Source organism: Felis catus, chromosome F1, assembly GCF_018350175.1.
Source record: "Felis catus isolate Fca126 chromosome F1, F.catus_Fca126_mat1.0, whole genome shotgun sequence".
NCBI classification, from domain to species: Eukaryota; Metazoa; Chordata; class Mammalia; order Carnivora; family Felidae; genus Felis; species Felis catus.
Genome location: NC_058384.1, coordinates 52949830 through 52975339, shown reverse-complemented (window position 1 = coordinate 52975339; position 25510 = coordinate 52949830). Strand labels below are relative to the sequence as shown.

Below are 25510 nucleotides of genomic sequence, written 5' to 3'. Positions count from 1 at the left end.
ACAAATGCTTTACTTGCTTCTTCAGCCCGTTGGCAGGGATTCCTGCTCTAGGGTTATGGAGATAACCAAACACACACACCTGACACTGGACAGATGAGATTGGCAGCAGTTTAGAAGTTATGTATGCTCATAGCCTGAGTGAGATGGATACTACATGGCACATGGGGCCACTTAGGAACAAGAGTGAACAACCAGGAAAGGTAGGGAGCAGGCTCTGTAGTATCAAGAGGACAGTGTATCTCCTGTCCCAGTGAGAGGATGTCATTGTCTTGTTTGAATAATTTTGTGGCTCAGGAGGGTACTGAAACCCACTATTTAGGGATGAGCGGGAACTGTGCCTGCTCAAGAAAGAGTATTGTTTAGCTAGGGCACTTTCTCCATGGGGGCAGAATGGGAAGGTGGAGCATGCAGTTAGACCATTTTAGGCCCTCCCAGTTTCCAGATGTCAAAATAACACATAACGTTGAGCCTTGGTTTTAGACCTTACACCATGACAGTCCATGATGGGTTTTCCAGGTTGGCTGGCAGTCCACGGAAGTACTTATTTATTAAGTTACTTGATTTTTTCTCTTTAGTATGTAACCTTTTATCCTCTTGTGCTTTATTTTCAGTGCTACTGTACCCAGAAGCCATACTTCTTTCTTCTTTTTCCTTTTCTGCATGATTAAATGCTACTTTCCTTCCAGGTTCAGCTAATAGGACTTTCTTCCCCTGTGAAATCTTTCCAGGCTACTCCAGGAATTGTGCTTTAAATCCTTCTATCTATGCTTCTTTTGAATTATTTGATAATCACCATCACAGGAAATTGTGTTATTTCTTACGATGTTTTATTTATACAAGTTATTTAATTCCTTTGTAGTATTCCATTTTTCATGTTTATTTTGACTACTTAATTTGATCAGAAATATCTAAAAGATATACACAGTATCTTGTGCTTAGTTTTGTCTCTATGGCACTTTGCATTGGCGTTGCATAGAGTAGGTGAGTATATGCATTTGATATACATATGCAAATACATATCCACAAATACACCCATAACAAATACGTTAACTGGTATATTTAATGTACACAACTTTTGGGATGTAATTAAAATTCAGTATTATTTTGGTCTCTTGCTCTCCAGTGAAATTGTATTCAGCCATCCATTTTTTCCCTTGCCACTAAATAAAAACCGTGGTAGACTTCAGAGCTTTAATGACCAATACTAAATAACAGAAAATCTTAAAATTATTTTTATTCACAGAGCATTCTCAAATTTGAAACAAAACAAAACTAGAGGGGCACCTGGGTGGCTTAATTGGTTAAGCTTCTAACTCCAGCTCAAGTCATGATCATGCACTGAGTACACAAAGCCTGCTTTGGATTCTGTCTCTCTCTGTCTCTTTCTGCCCCTCTCCCGCTCGCATTCTCTATCTCTCAAAATAAGTAAATAATAAAAAACAATTTTAAAAAGAAAAAAAACACTAGAGTTTCCTATCCAGTGTATTAACCATCTTCAATTTCCATTTAAGTATGACAGATCTTCCTTGTGGCCCAGTCAGTATTTGCAATAAGCTGGTTACCAACCTGGGGAAAGATGAAGAGCTGATTGGCTTCCTCTTTCTTTTTCTCTGGCAACCAAACCTTTGTCCACCATCATTGTCTCTCATTTCCTATCTCTACTAAAGAAACCAATTTTGAGAACTCTTGCATTTGGGTTAAGAGTCTATAGATCTCTTTCTATACATGTTAGTTGTTTCCTATTTTACTTTACTAAATTTCATGGTAAATTTCCCTTTATAATTTTTTTATTACTTAATTTACTTATGTCTTCATTTCCCCAAGATATTCTTAGAACTCTGTTTTGAAAGTTTTATTCATTTTCTCAGAAAAGCATGGTATTTTTTCAGCCTAAAAAGTTTATCTTTCTTCCTTCCCAGTGGATGGTCTAGAAGAGTGATATTTTCTTTCTTCTTTTTATATGTCTAGTCTATCAAATTTTCTCATGATTTTATCATTGGATTTCTCCCATAGCGTCTGAAGATCAAAGTGTTTCCTCTTACATATCTAGTGTTTTCTTTTTTTTTATATACTATATACCTTGCCTTCTTTCTCACATTTTTGCCAATACCATGTGTTCTTGTTTTTTGAATGAGGGCCAGAACTTCTCTGCTCTTTGTTCCTGTCTAGGGCCCCTTCTTTGCTGTAGGGGGCCGGTTCTTTCTTCCTGGCCACCTTTCCTTTGGCTCCCCACAAGCAGCACCCTTCCCTCCAAGAGGCCATTCTATAGGATCACTAGTATTAGTGTTATGGTCCCACGAGCCAATTCTTCCCTTTGTTTTTCAGCATGGAATTCTCTATTAAGTCTATTCAACTTCAGAAAGTTCTTTTCTATTCTCAGCGTGTAAAACCATCACTTTTTCTTCTACTTGTCCCAAGTTATATGGTCATTTCCCCTTGCTTAGCAGATAAATTGCCATTTCTCTTCTCATGCTAAATAAAATTTATCATCAGTTCTATTATTCATCAATTTTCTATTTCATATTGTGTCTATGGTTTGGGGCTCTTTGAATTTGAGGCTATTGTACTTACTCTTCTGTGGTTAAGAGTTTCTAAGTATTTCATTTCTTCTGCTGCCTTATAAAACTTCTCTTTTATTTGGTACATCAGGCAGAATGCATTATATTTTTCCATCCAAACAGTCAGTAATCACTTTGTTATTCTCTATTATCTTGGCAGTATATCACTGTTTCTCTTTCCATAACACAGATATTATATTTTAGTGAAGGTAAATCTATATAGATATCATTTTCTCACAGACGGTCTTCATGACTTTTGTGTATAATTTTTAGATATCTTAGACCGATTAAAACATAGATGGATTACCATTTTATACAACACTCAAGTTTAACAGGTAATTACTGCATTTTGTTCTTTTTATCTCAGGACACATTAAATTCTGTAATTTAATTTTCTTTTAACGTCTTCTCTCCATATTATTTTTTCTTTGAATTTTTAGTTCTTCATATCTCCTAGATTATTTTCATTCAATTAGTCCATACAGATGCAAAAACAAATATTTTAAGATGACTATACATAGCATTTTACAAAATGTTGAGATTAGAAAGATGCAAATAAATAGTCTTTGCTCTCAAGAAAATCACAATACAGAAGGGAAAGCATATATTTAAGCCAATAGTTAAATTCCAGTGTGATACGCACAGTGACAAAATTATATAAGTGGACAGAGGAGAGGATTATTGACACTGAAGATATCAGAGAATGCTTCACAGAGGGAGGCAGGTGACCCTCGATGGCACTGTTAAAGAAATAGATCATCATACAGACAAGGGGAGAAGAGATGTCTGACAGATGGAATGGCATATGCAAAGTCTTGAGGTAAGGGGCAGCGAGGTCTGTGCTGGCTGCAAAGTAGCATTGACTGGGTAGGTAGGTGTGGGTTGGGGCATTGACGGGGTAGGTAGGTATGGGTGAGCTGTGAGAGATGGGAATAGAAAGGCAGATGTGTGGAGGTCATGAAGCTGTCTTCACTATTCACACTCTAGGAGTAGGGTAAACTTTATTTCTGTATGTGGGAAGAAATTATTAAAGGCAAAGAAGCAAGGAAATGATTTAGTCAGATAAGGCTGATTTGGTCACAGCAGAGGATGTACTTGATGGTAGCAACACAGAAGTCAGCAAGGCAAGTTATGAAGCTACTGTGTAGGAGACAAACATGCAGGGGTGGAACAATAGCGATGGTGATGGTGATGGAAAGGAACAGGCTTGTTTCTGACTGGACACGGACCCCAGAAGGAGAAGAGAGTCTAGGACAGTGGCAGATTCCTGGCTCTGAATGAGGTACTAATCAGGCAGGTAACCCTGGCGAAAGAGTAGTACACCTTATTCATTCTCTGTACCGTAAACAGAGTTCTGTTCTATCAGAAAGCCTGACCTCTTCAACTTCCTGTCATCACTTTCTGTTTTGTAGCTTTGTAAGAAACACATCCCACCGAGGTAGCCAGGAATCTCAGGACAGCTGCAAGTGGTAGATGCCAGAAGTGCAGTAGCTACAATTTACATCATGCTATAGCTCATAAAGTGACTTCTGTATGTAGATTCCTTATGCAAGGACTGACCCACAGAATCAAAATTTTGTTGACCTAGGGAGACCCTAATCTGTGATATTTTTGCTTCCAAAGTTGAACAGTGCTATTTTATACTGAAGAATTTTATTGACATTCTAGGTAAATAATTTATGTTTCAGATATGCCTAAGCATGTTGTGAGGGTTAAGTTGCCTGTCCCAGCAATATTCCAACAAACCAGTTTGCTGGTGGAACTCATACACAAATGCACCCAGATACTTTTCCACACTAAAAATACTCAAATATAATCTGAAAAAAGGTACAATATGAGTCACTGTTCCTGGAAGAGCCCAATAATATTCAGATTTAGTTGGGATGCTCCATGTGTCCACACTCATAGCTCATAATTTTCTCCTTCCTTTTCCCCTCAGTAAATCCCATGGGTATTGTCTCTTCTAGATACTGGAAGTACTTTTACTGATCTGCCAAAGTTCGTGGATGTTTCAAATGTTCTTTTAGTGCATTCCAGGGTTTTATTTTCAGACTTTTTTCTTTTCTCCTTGGTAGACTTACCCCCATCCCCAAGTTCCCCAAGAATATCCTCAAGAAAGATGGCTATCTTTCTCATCTTTCTTTTGGTGTGCTCAAAACACTCAGCTGGAATGGAATCCCCAGTACACACTTGTCACCAATGCACAAAGTAGATCTGCTTCCTTTTGCTGTATAATTATTATTTCCATTCTTGATATATTTCTTAAGGCTTCACTTGTAACAACACTTACCTAACAGTGTTTACATCTGTCAGTCAGCATAAAGTACCTCCCTTTCCTCTAGTGGGACTAAAGAATATTTAATTTTCCCTCAGTGTTCCTAAGAGTATCGTTCTTGCTCACAGTACTTATTAGTTGCCTCCATTCCTCCACCTAATCCCACCCCCGCCTCAACCACATACACCTCTGTGGACTCCAGATGCACCTTTCCCCCCTGTATGCTTCATCTGTTCCCAATGTGATCCAGATGCCTTGTATTTCCTTCCAGGGAAAAGCAGGATCTTTATAAGCCATCCCCCGTGAGTCATCTTTCTGTCTTTGTGCCCAAGTTTGTTGTATTTTCCCCCCTGTGCCACGGTGCATATGGCTCTTCTCCTTCCCAGCACAGACGTATAATACCGTCACCTTCTGTTCTCTTATTCCTGCTCTTCTACGTGCTCCTGGTATACCTTTTCACCTCATGTGCTGCTCGGCTGTGTCATCTTTTCTCATTGCAAGCATCTATCAATATTTCTTGCTTTAGGAGGGCAGGTTGCTTCTCCCGCTTTAGGAGAGCAAGAGATGTTTCTGTTTCTCCTAGTTTAGGTATACCTGACTTTATACTATTGCATACATGTAGATTTTACTCTCCAGCACTGCAGTGTTTCCCCTGATCTTCCTCTTCCCAGTAGGAATATGCAGTGTTGTGCCTTTCTTTTGAAACAGACTCTAGGGAGGTGCCTGGGTGGCTCAGTCAGTTCAGCATCATGGTCATGATCTCGTGGTCTGTGAGTCTGAGCCCCACATTGGGCTCTGTGCTGACAGCTCAGAGCCTGGAGCCCGCTTTGGATTCTGTGTCTCCCCCTCTCTCTGCCCCTCCCCTGCTCAAGCTCTGTCTCTCTCTCTCTGTCAAAAATAAATAAACGTTAAAAAAAATTTTTTTTACATAAAAACAGACTCTGGGGTCATCATTTGCCTTTTCATTTATATTCATTATTACATCAGGTAAACACTTGTTCAGTTTGTTAAGAGCAAGGCCTAGTGTGAGTTCTATGCTCATCAAAATGAAGAAGACATAGTTAATGTGCTGTTTTGTACAATATAATCTCATTCCTAAGATTTTGGAGAAAGCAAATTTCTTATACAAAATTGTTTTTGTGTCTGTCAGAACACACAAACAGGGTTCTGTATGTCTACAATTTACATAAATTATATAGCTATTCCTCATCATAGATGAGTTCTTTTCTTTTCTTTTTTATAGAGTTTATTTTCAGAGAGAGAGAGAGAGAGAGAGAGAGAGAGAGAGAGAGAACAAACAGGGGAGGGGCAGAGGGAAAGGGAGAGAGAGAATCCCAAACAGACTCTGTGCAGGTGGCACAGAGCCCAAGGTGGGGCTCAATCTAGTGAACCATGAGATCACGATCTGAGCCAAAACTAAGAGCTGGACTCTTAACCAGCTGAGCCACCCAGGCACCCCTCTAACTTTTTCTTGAAGGACCTCTATTTCGTAGAGCCAAGGTGTCTTCTCTCCCTGTGTTCCACAATGACCCAGGTTGTCAATTTCATAAATTCAGTTTGCTTACTCATCAGTGTGACACAGCAATGCTGTAGCAATACACACTCTCCTTTGTGTTCCACATATTTACTCGGTCTTCTTGGTGTCTTGCTTAGAATTTTCCCTTAGGTAGCCACAATGTATACATTTCACCCTCTATGGTATGTGTTATTCATCATTGACTTCACAGAAATTATAAAATACAAACTATGTTCATTAACTTTTGTCTCCCAGTCAGGTCTTCTGTCTACATGTTCAGTTCATAGTAATTCTCCCTGGGAACATTGTAACTTTTCTCCCCTGGCACAGAAAATATCTCTACAAACAGTGGTCATCATGCTCTTTTGTGCTGGAAGAGGTATTGTTTTTCTTCTTAAATATTAAGTCTTTAAGGAACCTTGCTCCTGCATCAGTTTCATCCGTTTATGTAGCTTTCAGCTAAGTAAAAACACGAAACACCTAAATTATCCTCTTTCTGTCCAGTGCTTACTTGTCCTTTGTTCCTCAGGGCTTGGGAATTTCAGTCTTCTTCTATTTGAATACTAAGCTAGTACACTGTTAATTTTTAAAGTATTCATTCATTCTCCAAATATTTATAGTGCACATGTGTGTGTCAGGCAATCTTCTAGGTCTGATAATACGGAAGCGAACATAAACTCCTGCCTTCATAAACCTTACATCTTAAATAGGAAGACAGAAGACAACTGAATGAATAAGCAAAATTCAGTCTACTGTATTAAGAGGCATTAAATGCTTGTTGGAAAAACAATACACCAGGGAATTGTGATAAGAAATGTATATGTGGGTACTGTTGTGTGTATTGCAGGGGGATAGGATTTTGCACTTTTAATAGGCACCTAGAGAAGGTCTCAGCTGAAGGGTGAGGGAGTGAGCTATTGATATCTGAGTGAGGAATATTCCAGGTGACAGGAACAGGAATTTAAAGGCTCTAACCTGGGAGTATGCACTGGTGTCAATGGGATACTGGGAGGAAGTCGCAGTACAGTTAGTAAGGAAGACGGAGGAGGTAAGTAAGGTTAGAGCGAAGATGGGTTCAGGCTGGGCAGGGCCTTGTAGGCATTTTACATTTCATAAAGTCCATATTGGAGGTCTCTTCATAAATGCAAACTTTATTCCTCATGGACGTCACGACCATTACTGTTCCTGTCCCCCCTCCCCCCCTTTCTAGGGGCTGCTGACTTTTCTCCAATGGGCTAAAGGACTTTCCCCTAAGGGCTCCCTCCCGTCACTTTCTCCTCTCTTCTCCTTTTCCTTTTCCTGTTTCTTCTTTCACAATTGATCTCAACAAATATGGTATCTTATACTTATTTACAAACCTTTTCCTTCTATCTATGATAACCCCAGGGTATCAAGTTTTCTAAGGACATCGCATTTTTTATTCATTCTCAGGTCAAACAAGAACATGCACACTCAATAAATGTTTGCTGCAGGCATGGCAAGAGTGGAACTTCAGGACCATTTTCTGATTTCCAGCTGTTTCCTTTCTTACTTGGCTTTAGGTGCATGACATAAATCAGACTCTCTCCTTGTGAACTGTCGGTCCATTTCTTCCATTCTTTTTTTAAAGTTTGCTTCCCGGAGAAACACAACTTTCTGTTCACTCTTCTCATGAGTTACCCCCGAGACCGTCCCAGGCAGCGTATCTTTGCTTGCTTACTGCCTTCGCTTTGTCTTTGCTTCTCTTCGGCACCCTCGTTACCTCAGGGACACTACAGATGGTTTACATCTAACTTTGTGTACACATCCTCAATTGTTGTTTGTCGGTTTTTCTGTTAGCCCTCTAGTGGAGTACAAGGGGGTTGCAGAACCCTCGATTTACAGCTAGAAACGATTCCGTGTAGTACAACATTGCTTGACACATGAAGAGGCAGGACTTTCCTCTTTGCCTCACATATATAAAGGTGGAGTGCACAGCCGCATAGTTGGGCTGACATTTGCTTGAGGTGTTATTTCTTCCTCTCTGGAAAAGGAATGGTGATGTGAATTTTTGGGTCACCCTAGGTGCATTGTTACATTGTCTTTCCCATTTTCTACTTCCTAAATGATATTCAGAATCCCATTTTCTCTGTGAAAACTTTCTGAATAACCCCAGGCAACCCTTCATTCTTTCTCCCTGCTCTGAGTTATTTTATCCTTCATGGCTGATAATGCTTATTTTGACATTCACCAACAATGTCTAATACGTGCATATTTATTTACACATATATTTATATTTACTTATATTTCTTGTTCCTTCCATTAGGTTGTTAGGTCCTAAGGGCAGAGTAACCCTCTCTCTCTCTCTCTCTCTGTCTCTCTCTCTCTCTGTCTCTCAAAATCTATTCTGGGGCACCTGGGTGGCTCAGTTGGTTAAGCGTCCGACTTTGGCTCAGGTCATGACCTCACAGTTTGTGAGTTCGAGCCCCGCATCTGGGCTGATGACTCAGAGCCTGGAGCCTGCTTCAGATTCTGTGTCTCCCTCTCTCTCTGCCCCTCCCCCACTCACACTCTGTCTCAGTCTCTCTCTCGAGAATAAGTAAACATTAAAAAAAATCTATTTCTTTCTCCTTGTATGCACAACACAAAGTGATGATTTTTCTTTTTTTTTAATTTATTTTTGAGAGATAGAGATAGAGAAGATAGATAGAACCAATGGGAGAGAGGCAGAGAGAGGGGGACAGAAGATCCAAAGTGGGTTCCTTACTAACAGCGGAGAGTCTAATGGGGGGTTTGAACTCTTGAACCACAAGATCATATGACCTGAGCTGAAGACTTAACCAATTGAGCCACCCAGGTGCCCCAAGCAATGATTTTCTTAAAGTGCTCAATAGTAAATTTTAAAAATGTCCACAGAACATGATCTTTTTATTCAAGTTCTCTATTTATTGCCCTGCCGTTGGAACTACTGATATGTCATCTTAATGCCCCATTCCTCATGGACTCCTGTCTCCTAGTTTTTTTGGGAAGGGTTCATCACTATAGACCCAGGAAAATCAACTTTGATCACTTATTTCATTTTCTGTGTATTTTACTTTTCTTGAAATCTTCCCCATGCAGTTGTTTTTCTTCATAATCAGAGTAAAACAACTTGTTTCTTCATCGTTCTTCCTTCCTCTGAGTTATCTTCTTCTATACCATGATACACATACAAGGATAGCTTTTGTAGTTCATGTATCTTGATTTTCTGCAAACTTCAACTTAATAATTGCTCCCCCTTAACAAAAAAAGTGGTTCTTATTCAAGAACATTTTACAGATCTAATGCAAAAGTGATATACATTTCTTGTGAACAATTTGAAAAAATTACCCGTTAAAATAGTCTGGAATACAATTTCCTGAAGTTAATTATGCGTGTGTGTCTTGTGTGTGTGTGTGTGTGTGTGTGTGTGTGTGTGTGTATGTAGTCTACTTCTCTTCATAAATGTATAATATACATCCTGTCTTATTCTTTTAAAAATTTTTTTAATGTTTATTAATTTTTGAGAGAGAGAGAGAGAGAGAGAAAATGAATGAGTGGGGGAGGGGCATAGAGAGAGAGAGACAGAGTCTGAAGCAGGCTCCAGGCTGTGAGCTGTCAGCACAGAGCCCGATGCAGGGCTAGAACTCACGAACAAGGAGACCATGACCTGAGCTGAAGTCGGATGCTTAACCCACTGAATTACCCAGGTGCCCCTACATCCTGTCTTATAAGTCATTTTCCCCATGGCATTAAACTGCCTTCTACTCTAACATATTTACATTGTTTTTCATATTACTAAAAAAATGATTATTTATTGGATAAGATATAAATAAGAAAAAGAAAATAAAAATTGCTTATAACCAACTACTCAGGATAAGCACCGTTCATGTTTTCATCTATGTAGCATATAGTGAACTGTATTACATGTCACAATATGTTTTCCAATACTAATTTTTAACATATTAGGACATGTTAGAACAATATTTTTCCTTATGTATATTGAGTGATTTGTTTGATCAAATTAGATTATTAAATATATTAGTTCCCATGCTTTTTTCTTACAACTCTGCAATTAGCTTCACTTTAGAAATATTTTGATTTATAGTCCTGTTTTTATTTTTTTAATCTTGATAAATTCCTATCCTAAATTGAACTGCTAGGCTATGATATACATTGCTAAATTGTCTTCCATATAACATGCATCCATTTACATGTGAATTGGGGTTAGAGTATATGTGAGTGCTCATTTACATGATATCCTGATATTACAGTTTTACCATGATTTTGTTTTAGTTTTTTTCTTTTCCTTTTTTTCTTTTCTAAATTAAAAGGCATAATGAGCTATCATGTTATTTTGTAACTTTATATTTCCTGAAATAATAATGAAATATAAAAATTTTAAAAGGGTAGTGGGCTTTTGTATTTCTTCTTTTTGGGGACTGCTTATTCTCATTGATTAGGATTTTTTTTCTTATTTATTTTGGAGTAATCTCTTTATGGCAAAGTTGGTAACTGTCATATAGGTTGTAAATGGTCTTCCTGGTTTATTTTAAATTTATCTTTTATATTTCTCATAGTGATTTCTGATATGTACATACTTTAGCTAATTTATAGATTTATTTTGATATGTGTATTCAGGAAGGCTATTCTATACTTCAGATTCGGTAAACATTCACTTTTTTTTTTTTAATTGCAGGGAATTGGGTATATGATGTGAGGTAAGCAAGGTTTTGCTTTTCTTGAAATGATACAAACTGCATTTTCTACTATTATTCCTATTATTCTATATATTATTCTTCACAGATTTGAAATTTATTTTGTAAAATACATGCACGAAATAATTCTTTCAGGTTTACACAGCCTCAGTCTTTCTTCTCTTTGTCTATTTATTTTGCTTGTATAATGTAATTCACCTTTCTTCATTTGATTGCTGGCTAAGTTCATTTTTCCAGAGTCAAGATGTCGGTGTGTTACGCTTTTGGCATCTGTGTAAGAAAATCCTCCCTTCCCTGCCCTCCCGCCCCACCCTCGCCATCCCATCCTTAAATTACAGAAGGCCATTGTCCCATCTCACTTTTGCCCATCTCCTGACCTTCTACCATGGTAATCTAGTAAAGACCTTTGAGTTCTGTGTGACTTTATTATTTCACCTCCCATCCCTTACTTTCCCCCCCACAATGCCAAACAATTGTTCATGAATTCATTTTGCACCAACTGCATCACTTGTCCACACTCTTTGTAAACCCCCGAAACCATTATTTTGGCTTCCGGCAAATCACAACTTACTTTTGCGCTGTGTGGTCGAGCACCTGGCCGCTTAGTCTCTTGCCCAGCGTCTTCGAGTCCCGCGCGCTCGGCTCGTCCAGCGACTCCTGCGTGTTCCGGTTCCTGCCGTGTTCCGATTCCGTGTCGTGCAGTCTCTTCCAGCTCCGCGTGCGCTGTGTGCTGTCGCGTGTATCTTCGTGGTAACGGAGCGTTGTCATTTGGGGCAGTACAAGGGCCGTATTTTTCCCTGCAGCTGAGTTATTCCCTTTGTGCCTCACCTATTTTTAAGTCTTATAATGTACTCCAAGGTCATCTTTAAAGCCCTTTCTGTATCTCAGCCGCTTCACGTTCCTTCCACCTCCATCCGGTGTACGTCAATCGTGTTCTTGTTCTTCGGGCCCAGGTAGTTCACCGGATTTACGGCAGCTACTTTTTGTCTCTCTTCAGGTGAGTCTGCTTTTGTTCTTCACACTCTTCTAAGGATGTTTTTGCTTTTTTATCCAGGTGTCCTTATTTTCCGTCTCACCTTTTGATAAATGATTTGTTTTCCCTTTACTTTTTTTTTTGCTCGCTTAGTTTTTCTCCGTATTGTGAAGTCTCTTGCATTTCACACTGCAATTTTCTTTTTATCCAGTCTCTTGTCACCTTTGTGTCTGAAGAGCATTATGTCTTGTTTAATCTTTCATATTATTGCAGCTGAGCTAAATCACCTTTGCTTTTCATAAATGATCCATTCTCCCTTTTAAACCATAGTAAGTACTTTTATATATATTTACTTTTTAAAGTGATGGTCCATCTGATTTTTTTTTGTACCTAATATTCTTTTATTTTGCTTCAACTTGTTTTATAAGTCTGTCACTCTCCGCATTCCTCAATTACTTGTGGATTCTGTATTTTTCTCTTTTAAATTCTGAAAACATACTGGCTTTCTAATAGATTCAGAGTGTATTATTTTTTTACTCCTTAAATCCTAAATTGCTTTATTAATTAAAAATAATTTATTCAAATGGAGACTTACAGAATACCTATTTATTTATCCACATGCCGAGAACAAAGAGGGATACACAAGAAGTATTGGGGGAATATTAATCTGGTCTATATGAGCCAGGGAAGACTTTAGAGAGGGTAAGAATTTGAGCAAGATTTAAAGGATTGATAGGTCTTGGGTGGTTTAACAAGAGGAAAGGTTGCCAAACACCACAATTTTTCTTTTATGGTTTAGACAACAATTCACAGTTTTGGAGACAGACCAAACTAAAGTGATTCAAAGACAGGCACTAACAATCACCAGCATATCAGTTCCATTTATTTTCAGTGAGAAGATAGAGAAAAAGGATACAGGAAAAAATGAACTGAAAAATAACCTTTAAAACCATTAACATGAGGGTAATCCCTTTAAAGGATTACAGCCATATGTGTCAGGTGGTTAGAGAGCTACAACCTTTCTCTTGTCACCACTTTTCTTACTTTCTGAATCCTTGTTGCCTTGTTTCCACTTTATTATGCTACATTCATCATCGACCAATCTGTAAACCAATGAATACTGTTCAGAAAAATGCCATGTGCTGTGGGAGATACAAAAAGGACTGCTTTCAAGGAGCTTTTAGTCTCATACAGAAGCAAATAATTAAACTTATAATTTTGAATAAATTTAGAACATAAAATGAAATGATAAAATATTGATGAAGCTGTAAGGCTGTATGAATTCAGAAAATACAAAAAAAAAAAAAACCCACCAAAATTCAGAAAATAACTGGTGGTGGAATTAATCAACAAAGTTGTTATGTAGATACAAAAATGTAGCTGGACCTTGAGAGGTACAGGTAAGTAGAACAGAGCAGGAGAAAATTCTAAGGATATTAATATCTAAAGATAATTACATGTCTTAGCTCATGAAGTCAGTGATGAGCATGACATATACATCCGTTAACTTGTTAATTTATCTAACCATCAAATATTGAGCATGTTTTACATGCCCAGTTTTCTTTTCAGCTCTGAAATTGGTGATATAGCGATGAATAAGATAGACAATATCTTTGCACAAATGAGGTTTAGATGCTCTGGAGAGGCTCTACTCAATAAAGAAAAGAACAAGTGAGCAGAGAAGCTGATATTCATTCAATAGCAGAAGTGCTATGAAGAACTTAAATAGAATAATGTGATAGGGAGAGAGTAAGGAAGGAATATAATTAGTTTGGGTAATCGGGAGCTGCCTCCAAATGATGAGAACACAGCCACATGGAAATGTAGACAACATATTCCAGAGAGTGGGAGAAACACTTAGATAGAGCTTAAGGCATAAATGTGATTGGATTTGTTGTAAGAATGGAAAGAAGAGTCATGGTTGAGGTAGAAGGTAGTAGGAAATAAGATATGAGAGGTAGATGTGTGCAGACCATACAGGGCTATTCTGGCCATGAAAAGTGTCTTTGGTCATTGAATGCACCCCTTTGTGAATTGTTTGTTCAAACTTATGCCCATTGTTTTTGATAAGTGTGGTTTTCTTTTTTTTTTTAATTATTTAAAAGTTTGTTTTAATATTTACTGAGAGAGAGAGAGGGAGAGAGAGAGAGAGAGAGCAAGAGAGGGGCAGAGAGGGAGAGAGAGAATCCTAAACAGGCTCTGTGTCATCAGAATGGAGCCCCACATGGGGCTTGAACCCAGAAACCTTGAGAGCATGACCTGAACTGAAATCAAAAGTCAGATGCTTAACTGACTGAGCCATACAGGCACCCATTGTTTTCTTATTATTATCCGGCTTGAAGTTTATATAACTTCTTAAATTTTAGGCTGGATAGATGCCTTTTATCAGTTTTATAAAAATCTTCAAGCAAAAAATCTTTTTAAAAAAAACATTTACTTATTTTGAGAGACAGAGAGAAATAGAATGTAAGCTGGGGAGGGGCAGAGAGAGAGGGAAACAGAGAATCCCAAGCAGGCTCCACGCTGTCAGCACAGAGCCCAATGGTGGAGCTTGAACTCATGAACCCTGATATCATAACCTGAGCCGAAATTAAGAGTTGGACGCTTGAGTGAGCCAAACAGGCATCCCCAAATTATCTTTTAATATTGCTTTTGTCTAAATCTTTCCTCTTCTTCTGGACCTCCCATTACATATGTGTTAGGCCTCAGCACCCTGTTCATATGCTTCTTAAATCATTTCCTATATTTTGTACCCTCTTATTTCTTTGTGCTTTGATCTGTTTCTATCAAATTTTTCATCTAGTTGACTAGCCCTAATTCTTTCTGCTGTTTTATTTATTGAGGATTTTTTTAGGTGTGTAATTTCTATTTGATATTAAATAGTTGTTTTAAAGTCTCTTTGCTTAGGGGCGCCTGGGTGGCGCAGTCGGTTAAGCATCCGACTTCAGCCAGGTCATGATCTCGCGGTCCGTGAGTTCGAGCCCCGCGTCAGGCTCTGGGGATGGCTCGGAGCCTGGAGCCTGCTTCCGATTCTGTGTCTCCCTCTCTCTCTGCCCCTCCCCCATTCATGCTCTGTCTCTCTCTGTCCCAAAAATAAATAAAAAACGTTGAAAAAAAATTAAAAAAAAAAGTCTCTTTGCTTGAATGTATTATATGGTTATTTTAAAGTCCTTGTCTGTCTGCTTCAATATCTGGACTACTTGTGGGTCTGCATATATGGTCTGTTTATTTTTTTAATTCATGATCATAATCCTACTTCTTGGTATGCTTGGTTTTTGTAAATTAAATGATGGATATGGTATACTGACAATTTTAGAATCTTCAGGAAACTCTCTTTTGGCCTGGAGAGGATTTGATTGTTTTCTGTCAGGGAAATAGAAGACAGACAGATCATGTTTAGTGAAGTCAAATCCCTTTTGAGTTTGCCTTATTCTTAGAGTTCAGTTTACTATAGGTCTTAACTGACCTGAGATGTCTATCATGGGATGTCTATCGTGGCCCTTGTTCATTAATGACTCTTGAACTCTATATCCAGTACTAGGAAATTGCTGATGTTTCTGTTTGGCTTTTTGACTTCTTAAAGTTGCTTTCTATTTTGTTGGTTGGGAGAAAGATCTGGACTATGGGTATAGATTTTGAATCATTGACATAGATGTGTTAACTGAGGGTTGCCTGGGTGGCTCAGTCAGTTAAGCATCTGACTTCAGCCTAGGTCATCATCTCGCTGTTCTTGAGTTTGAGCCCCACATCGGGCTCTGTGCTGATAGCTCAGATCCTGGAGTCTCTTTTGAATTCTGTGTCTCCCTTTTTCTCTGCCCCTTCCCCACTCCTGCTCTGTCTCTCTATCAAAAACAAACAAACAAAAAAAACAAAAACAAAAAAGGTTAAGTGAAAGCATGCAGAAAGAGAAGAGTGTTTTGGACAAATGTGGAAGGATTAAGATGGAAAAGTAAAGAGAGACAGAACTTTGAGGGACACCAACAATGCACACATGACTACTGTAGGACTAAGAAGCAAAATACAGTAAGAAGAGGTAAGAGGAGAAGCCAAGAGTGGAGTTTAATGGAAGCCAAAGACAGAATTTCATGAAAATGTTCTCAAGTTTCCAAAGACTGAGATATCCAGGAGCCTGGGAACTGTGAAGGGTAAACAAACAAAAGAACTGTGGAGGGTTTATTCATTCTGTTTTGCAAGCTAACAAGTCAGTCTACCACAATTTCAAGGTACTGATAGAAGCCATGAGACTCTTGAGTCAGAATACAAAGGACTATATTGTCTGTGACTGAAAAGACGCCATGAACTTTGCATTTGCATCTGCTCTCATGTCTTCCAAGTTCCGCGAGGCAGTGAAGGGTGGACCCAGGTGACGCTGCACACACCGTGAGTGTACATGACAGGTATGGATCTTGACCCCAATCTTTTAACATGTACTGTGAGCAAAATTACCCAAATTTTCCTGGGAGGGAGATATTATCTCCGATATACTGGGTAGCAAATAACATGCTTACTTCTAAGAAGACACGGTATATAGAAATCTTTGAAAAGATATTCCACAACAAAAAGCTATCAGTGTCTCTGTTCTCAAGATGTGCAAAAATATGAGAAATTCCTAGAACACTGTCTCCTATAAAAGGGAGAGACAAAAATAGTTACCAACAAAACTAATATTTAGTTATGTATCTTGTGCTATTATTTATCTCATTTACTTGTCAAAACAACTCTTAGGTACTTTCCCTTTTTGTCTTCGTTTTACATATAAAAGTAGATACTGATGAACTTGTCCTAAGTCCCACAGCTAGCAAGTGGCAAAACCATATCAACTTGAATACTCTTTGAAGTCCTACCGTGTCCTGACACACGGTCTATGCAGAAAGGGTGTAAACCACATTCATTGGCTATAGTAACATCATGGTCACTGGTGACTTCACTGAATGTCATTTCAGTGGAGTTCCAGGGGCAGAATACAGATTAGAGCAAATTGCAAAGTGATTGGGGGCAGGTATAAATGGAGGTAATGTACACAAAAACTTATTTGAGATGTTTGATTGCAAAGAGAGAGTAGAAACAAAGGACTCAAGAAAGTATATATATATATATATATATATATATATATATATATTTATATATATATATATATATATATATATTTAATTCTGAGAGTTGTTTGCTTGGCTATTCAGGGGAAGGAATTTAAAAAGGAAAAAATAGGGGCGCCTGGGTGGCGCAGTCGGTTAAGCGTCCGACTTCAGTCAGGTCACGATCTCGCGGTCCGGGAGTTCGAGCCCCGCGTCAGACTCTGGGCTGATGGCTCAGAGCCTGGAGCCTGTTTCCGATTCTGTGTCTCCCTCTCTGTCTGCCCCTCCCCCATTCATGCTCTGTCTCTCTCTGTCCCAAAAATAAATAAACGTTGAAAAAAAAATTAAAATAAAAAAAAATAAAAAGGAAAAAATATAACATGGGAGATGGAAGGGGCAATTGACAATATTTCAAGAAAGAAGGTCAAAGAAGATGAAGTCCAGTGTGACACATGGAGAGATAGGAGAGCCAGCTCCTCTTCCATTAGAACAAGAGGATTTTGCAGCTGTGCTGACGTTGAAGTACCTATGTGATGGCTTCTCTTTGATCTGTGAGGTGGAAGGTAAGGTCATCTGCTGAGTTTAAAATACAGGTGACTGAAGAAAGCAGTTTGATTTTGAGAATAGAGTAGCCCTCTGTGAAGAACAGGCGAGAGAGTCTACAAGGAGTAGAATGTGAGTTTCTTTAGTGGTACTCAGGTGCTGTGCTGCGGAGATGGACAAACTGGGCAGCTGGGTGGATCATGGTTGAGATTTGCCAGGACAAGGGAAATAGGGGAAATGAGGATACTGGAAAAAAAAAAGTGTGATTGATGTGGTGGGCCATGAAACCTAAGCTGGACAGGAAAAGAAGTGAGGTCAGTGGGAAATTGAGAAAGCAGGAGAAATAAGGAGAAAGCAGAGGGGTGGCCAGTGAACTTAAAAATCCTCATAAGTAAGCATTATATGGTAAAGTAATTGAGTGAATAATCTGGAATAAATAGAGTGTTGGAGTTCTAACATGAAATTTTTTAAAATGAAGTTTTGCTTGGGGCGCCTGGATGGCTCAGTTCACGATCTCATGGTTTGTGAGTTCGAGACCCGCATGGGCTGGCTGCTGTCAGTGTGGAGCCTGCTTTGGATCCTCTGTCCTCCTTTCTCTCTGCCCCTCCCCCACCTCAAAATTAAATAAACATTAAGAAATGAAGTTATGTTTCATTTGCCATCAAAAACCATAACCTCTGCTTTTTTCCACCCTGTCAAGAATTTTATGATCATAGACAGGAAAACTTGAGAATTAAGACCATGAACCTTTTTTTTTTCCCACTGATCAAATGTTGAAGTGGGCAGTTTCTATGGCAGACATAGATAAAATACTTTGTGATGTTGCCAGGAAGAAAGACTCAGCCAGGACAGAGCACCTAAATTATAGGAAGCTCTCTGTCAGAGGAAATAAGGTGTCCAGGGCAAAGAAAATGTACGTTCTCACATTGTTACAGCACTAGTGTTACACAGCTACGAAACACACCTGGCACAAGACGTGGGTATGGTGAAGAGCAACCCAGTGAACGTGGGGGTGCAGATATCTTTTCACGGTTTGATTTTGTTTCCTCATGCATATACTCAGAAGTAAAATTGTCGGGTCGTGCTGTAGTTGTATTTTAATTTTTGAATGATTTTGATTTCCATAATGTTTACCAATTTATATTCTCACCAACAGTGCACTGGGTTCCTTTTTCTCCATATCCTCACCAGAATTTGTTATTGCTTTTTTAAAATTTATTTTTACGTTTTTGTTTGTTTGTTTTATGATAGCCATTCTAACAGGTATGAGGTGATATCTCACTGGGGGAAGTGGTCAAAGGGTACAAACTTTCAGTTACAAGATGAGTAAGTTCTGGGGATCTAATGGTGACTATAGTTAATACCATTATACCATGTATGTAAATGTTACTGAGATCAGATCTTAAAATTTTCACCACACACAAAAAATTGCAGTTATGTGAGGTGGTAGATATGTTAACCAACCTTGCTGTGGTAAGCATTTTGTAATGTATACATATATCAAATCATTACATTGTATACATTAAACTTACACAGTGTTGTGTGTTAATTATATCTCAAACAGCTGGGAAAAAATGAAGCACATCTATTCGCAGTATCACCCTGAGATCTAATGTTGATATTGGTAGTTCTGATAGAAGTGAGGTTTGTTTTCATTTGCCCTTCACCTCTCCTTCTGTTTTTTACCCCCAGTTCTTGATAACCTTTCTCTTCTTAGGTATCCAGGGCACCTGAACCCCAACCCATGGCTGCATTAGCTGCAACACAACTGGTGGGGGGGGGGTAGTTTTCAGACTTTGCAGCATGTGATTATATGGTGAAAACTTCCTCTTGAAATTTACTCTTTTCTTGTAATTTCTTTCACTTGTTACGCTTTTTCTCCATTTTAAACAGTCCTTTCCACCTCCTGAATGACCTTCTCTTTCTCCTTCTCTTTCTCTTATGTATTGATGTGCTCAAAGTCTTGATTATTACCTTTACAGAAGACATTGCTAATTGCTTATCAATGTCTATTATATTCTTGTATGCTAGTTGCATGTCAGTTTTTCTTTTCCTCTTAGTAGAAAACCCTGTTTTTAATCGAATTCATTGTTCAACAGCTTAAAAAGCATTTGTTCTAGTCTCTCAGGCTGCAGGATGGGATCACGTGACTAGAGTGTCCAATCATCCTGGTCTGCCTGGGACTGCCGGGTTTTCTGTGTTGGGAGACATTCAATAATTAGACTGGGAAAATCACAGGCAAACCTGGGTTAACTGGTCATCTCACATCTGACTTGTTTCTAGTCAATAGTATGTGAAGGAAATGTCATGTGGGATATAGCTTTCTCTTTAAAAGACAGTGGGCCGGCTGTCTTTCTCTTTCTGCTTGATGAGATTATTAGTGCTCCAAAAACCTTCTTGGAATTTGATTAGGCCTTCAGGAAGTAGAGCAGAAAACTTAGGTGCTTGAATTCCTGATGATGCTGTGGAGTCACCCACTATTATACTGCTTCAAATACTCTAGATTTTTTTTTTTAGGTGAACATAATTGCAGGTGTATGGCCCCCTTCCCTTCCCTTCCCTTCCCTTCCCTTCCCTTCCCTTCCCTTCCCTTCCCTTCCCTTCCCTTCCCTTCTTTCCTTTTCTTTCCCTTCCCCTTCCCCTCCCCTCCCCTCCCCTCCTCTCCTCTCCTCTTCCCTTCTTCTGTATTTCTAAGGCAGAAAGATAACATCTTTCACTTTATTGGCATAATATCATTGTTTGGTCTTACCTGGAGTTCTAGATCCATTTGGGTAGCTTTATTGGCCAGCTCTATTTAGATTATCTATGTGCCAAATCAAAACTAATCATCATCTTGTGAAAGTACGCTTCTCCACTACATTCCTTATCACGGTACATAGACAGATCTTCATGTTGTACTAGACAAAAGTCAGGTAGTCATTCTTGAATTTCTCTCACATCCAGTTGATGGCCAGGCTCTTTTAATTACATATCTAGAATCTGACCTTTCTACTCCAACCAAATTTGTGTTGGTTTAGGTCCTCATGTTTTTCCTGGGTCATTAAACTGTCTCAAATATTTACAAAATACTACACTCTATTGATAGTTATGCTAGAGTTATCTTTTTAGAATGCAACTCTGACTCTGTGCCTCCCCAGTATTAAAACCCTTGCTATTGCCTTCAAGAAATAATATTAAGTTAATAGTTAAGTCTATAATGTGTGTCAGAGCCAGCCTGCCCTACCTCTGCCACATCCTATTGTGCCTTTTATTACATGCGTGCCAGTGTTTACTTGTACTAGATAGACAACACTGATCTAAATATGCCAGATATGCCCTTACTGCAGGGCCATTGCACATGCAACTTCTTTTACCTGGAACATCCTTCTCTCAACTGTGATCAAATGCTGAAAGAGAGGTTCCCAAATTTTCTTGGTTCATGACGTCTTTAGTGCCTCAGTAATATTTACTTAGCACCCACTGATGTCAATACATATTTATTTCCCAACAACTCAGCAACCATTTTAAGAAGTATTACACTTAAAGCAAAAGAAGAAAATGTTATATTTCTTTCTTAACCATGGTTACTTCCTAGTGGGATGTGTGCATCTGTTGGGTACTGCACAATATCTCAAGTCTTACAATTGGATTGGATCTCGCCGCCTTCATTTCTTATTCTACATTGATTTTTGCATGTCAGTAGTTTTTTTCATCCAGAAACTGCAGCTCTACAAAGACTCATCATTAAAAGGAATAGAGTTTGATCTAATGTTAAAATTGTGAACTATTTTGAGGTGCTATTTCATATGCTATCTGACATTCTTGTGTTTCCTTAGAAATTTAGAAATATTCTGTGGGTCTCCAGTGGGTTTGCTATAGTACCGCAGGTATAGTACAGTATAGGGGTATAGTACCCCAGTACTTTGGCACATAGTTTGGGAACATGATGCTGAAAGACTGGCATTGAAAATAGTACCACAGGAGTTGATTTTTTTTTTTTTACTTTTAAATTTATTTATTTGTTTTTATTTAGAGAGAGAGAATCTTAGGCAGGTTTCACATCCAGCCCAGAGCCTGATGTGGGGCTTGATCCCAAGAACTTGGGATCATGACCTAAGCTGAAATCAAGACTAGGACACTGAACTTATTGAGCCACCCAGGCACCCCATCACTGAGTTTATTCTTTCACTTAAAAATGTAGCAATTGTTCTGCTCAAGAAGTCGTAATTGTTAAGTCACTACGAACTCAGAGTCGGTAAGTCTAACATTTTTATTTTAGATTTCACTTTAAGAATTTCTGCATTAAATGGCATTTGAATTTAAAGTATGGGCTGGATATATCAGATGAGTGAGGAAGGCTAAAAACTAAAAAAATAAGCAATGGGGAGTTTTCCTTATCTAGCTCTAGCGAGGCAGTGGACATTGAAGTGTAAGGCCCAGTTTGCCCCTTCAGGTTAGAAGCCTTCATTCACCAGCTGTTGGTAGTACTGATGGCTGCTAGATCCTGGGAATTACATTTGGTCAAAATGAGCTGCCTTGCGTAAGGTCATGGGGTCTCCGTGTGGTCAGCCCGCATCTGATGACTGCTCAGTGAAATGGTGCAAAGGTCCAGGTCCCTTGCCTAATTTTGGGACACCTCTGAGGATCCATCTTTGCTCTGGAACTGTCGAAGGGATAGACTTATACTTCTGTTGAATTGCATCATAGTTCAATCTTTCCCCTCTACCTAATCTTCCTTCTCTGGTTTGCCCAGGAGTTTTGGTAACACGAGTGCTATCTGACAAACTTGCTTCATACAAATCTCCATTTTAGAAAGAAACCAGAGGACTTGACCTAACAAGATGTTACAATGATCACATAAAATGTCTCTTAAGCAAGGTATTATCTTTACTTACGAATATACACTTTTGAAGTACTATGGATTTGTTAACTTCTTTGAATTTATACTGTTTTATCACTGTCATTATATTGTATTAAATACAAAGCCCTAGGAACAGTAGATTGAGCTATATCTTTTTTCACCAATAAATTTTCAAAAATTTTTCTTCTTCATATTATGATAAAGCAAAAACAGGGGAGGGAGGGAGAGAGGGAAGGAAGGAGGAAGAGAGGGAGAAAGAGAGGAAAAGAGGGAAAGACAGAGAGTTATATTTAGAATCTGGGATGCCTCCTTTTCTCATTAAAAATTAATACATAAATTCTAAGAGTTGGGGAAATTTTGTACCATTGGAAATGCAAATTAGTATATATAATCTTTTTTAGCATTTAAAAATAATAAAATTCTTAATTATTTCCAGTAAACAAATTGTCTCCGATCGATTTTGTTAGATACAACCACATGCATAAAAGTACAACAGGATTTTATCTCATTTTATTGCTTCTCCAAAGACATGAAACAACGACCTTATTAAATTTGTGCAACTCAGAGTCTTCTCAGAAGTTGAATAAATATATATTCAGAATTTTTTAATATATTGATTAAAAAATATTACATTGTCAAGGGAACAGTAAGAGCAAAGACCTCACAATGTCACAGTGGAAAAATAGTGTCACATTAGTAAAATGGCCGATAGAAATCTCGAAAGTGGCCCACACCCGGGAAAGGCAGAGGGCTAGAGTCCATCCAGCCTTAGAACTGAGTAAGTTTGGCCTAGCAGCCCCGGTAGGTAGTGGAGCATCACCTGGGAACACTGCAGAGATGCTGGGTGATTGTTGCAATGAGATCCGGGCACACACAACACAGCAGTCATGGAGTCAGTACTCTTCTCTGAATTGGCCTTTTTGGATACGTGCCTGTTAGGAGCAGAATGGTTAAGAAGATTCTGGATCGACAAAATCTATTTCTAAACTATATCTTTGCTGTTTATTTTCATTTTTTTGAGTTATTGTGGGAGAAATGAAAGAAGTTTCTTGATTCATTCCTTCAAGGTTAAAATCACTTTACAAATGGACAATTTAACTGTTTTAATTTTATCTTCATTTGGGTCAATTTTAGAATGATGCCTTACAAGACAGTAGTTGAGAACAACGGTTAATGAAAAAAAGTCAAATTCATGACTCCTTTTGGCCAACAGATGGCGCTCATGTACCACTTAGGCAGCTGGTAAGGGAAAAAACATCTTTCAAAGAATCTGATGGTATGAAACCTCCAAGGCTGTGGAATAATGACAATGTACTTGAATTTTACCATATTGCATTTGAAATGTAAACAACTTAATTTAAAGGATATGCTTTTTTTTTGAAAATGTATTATTAAACAGCAGCCATTCACAAGAGAGCTAACAAATCAAATTAAAACACTTGTGAAAAATGCAGGATCCTGCAACCATTTTACTGTCTTCCATTCCAACAACAGAGCTGGAAGGGAAGTATGAGAGTGGCAGAAAAAAGGAAATAGTGAAATAATATGTTAAAGGCATATATGCTAGTTTGAAAATCAGAAATTCATTGTTTTGTTATGTAAAAATGAACACCGGGCTTTCTATGTCTATGTAAGACATGTGGTTTAGCATTACCCATAACATTTATTGAACATCTACTGTATACCTGGTATTGTGATACATGTTTTACATTCAGGATGTACATTCATCCTCAAAACAGCTTTGAGTAGGTGTAACTTATCAAATGCATCTTGCACAGGGGGAGAGTGAAGCTTGTGTAGAGATTGCAAACATTTGGAGCCAACATTTGAACCTAATCCATCTAATTTCAAAATTCGTAGTCTTAACCACTATGCTGTAACAGCCCTATAACTATGTTGCCTACAATTTGAATCCATATTTATAAAATGTATTATTTAAACTTCCCCAGATTACTGCTACTCTTTTGAGCAATTATTTTTCATAAGCATATTTTTAAAATGTCTATTTATTTTTGAGAGAGGGAGAGAGAGAGAGAATCTGAAGCAAGATCCAGGCCCTGAGCTGTCAGTAGAGAGCCCAACGTGGGGCTTGAACTCATGAACCGTAAGGTCATGACCTGAGCCAAAGCCGGACACTTAACCAAGGGAGCCACCCAGGCGCCCCTCGTAAGCACATTTGAAAGTGTTAGGCATATGTTCTGGAGTCCTATGTATTTGGACAGAATGCCAGCAATGCTACTCACTAGATTTTCTTCATCTAGAAAATCAATGCAATACTGGTGAGTTTAAAGACTGTTGTGAAAAACAGAAGCACGTACAGTGCTTATATTTAGTACATACCCATTATGTGGCAGTAATTATTTTCAGAAGATATCTAAAAAAATCTGATTTCCTTCTATAGGCAAACTCTAAGTCAGCAGAGAGGAAAGAAAGACCTGTGCAAAAAAAATGACTAAGGCAACATCCTTTGAGTAAAATTAGAACATGTATTTCTAGTACAGGTCTGTTAACTCTGAAATAGTCATTAAATAGATAGCGACAGAATTGTTCATATGAAGATTAGTTTTTAAGTTGCAAAATAATTCCTTACTAAGAGATTCCCTAAAATGATACATTTTGAAATTGTAATTTGTTTTAATGCATTCATAATGTGATACAATTGACATGTTTTGGGAAGTAAATTACATAAAGTGAGATGAAAGTTAAGTGATTATTCCAGATCATCAAATCCTAGTACTTTTATTACCGAATCAAGATTATGCAAAATTTTATGCTATTAATTATCTTGCATATTTCTTTTACCCGTAAAGTTCTAGATTAGTTTATTTCCTGGGGAAAACCCTGTGATGAATCATATGTGAATCAAAATTTTACTGAATTTAAACCATTTTCTTGGAAATAATAAGTGTACAACAAATTTAGTAAGCAAGGGCTACACATACGATTAAGGTAGTCAGGTTTGTTTGTATGGTTTGTGTTCTGACTAATTATAGCTATTTCCATTGTGATTTTTTTCAACTCTAATTCTCTGGTATA

General features: G+C 38.2%; 1 long non-coding RNA gene across 3 annotated transcripts in view; it reads left to right on the top strand.

The window, feature by feature from the left end:
• Positions 1-11900: 11900 nt before the first annotated feature.
• LOC109495741 overlaps positions 11901-25510 on the top strand; it is a 64989-nt gene continuing 51379 nt past the window's right edge. For 2 of the 3 annotated variants that reach the window (XR_002151389.3, XR_006591655.1), the window contains exon 1: positions 11907-12040. This is a non-coding gene — a long non-coding RNA (uncharacterized LOC109495741). Of the gene's footprint in view, positions 12041-16350; positions 16414-25510 lie in introns of all 3 variants that reach the window. The other variant, XR_006591656.1, reaches the window with a different exon arrangement.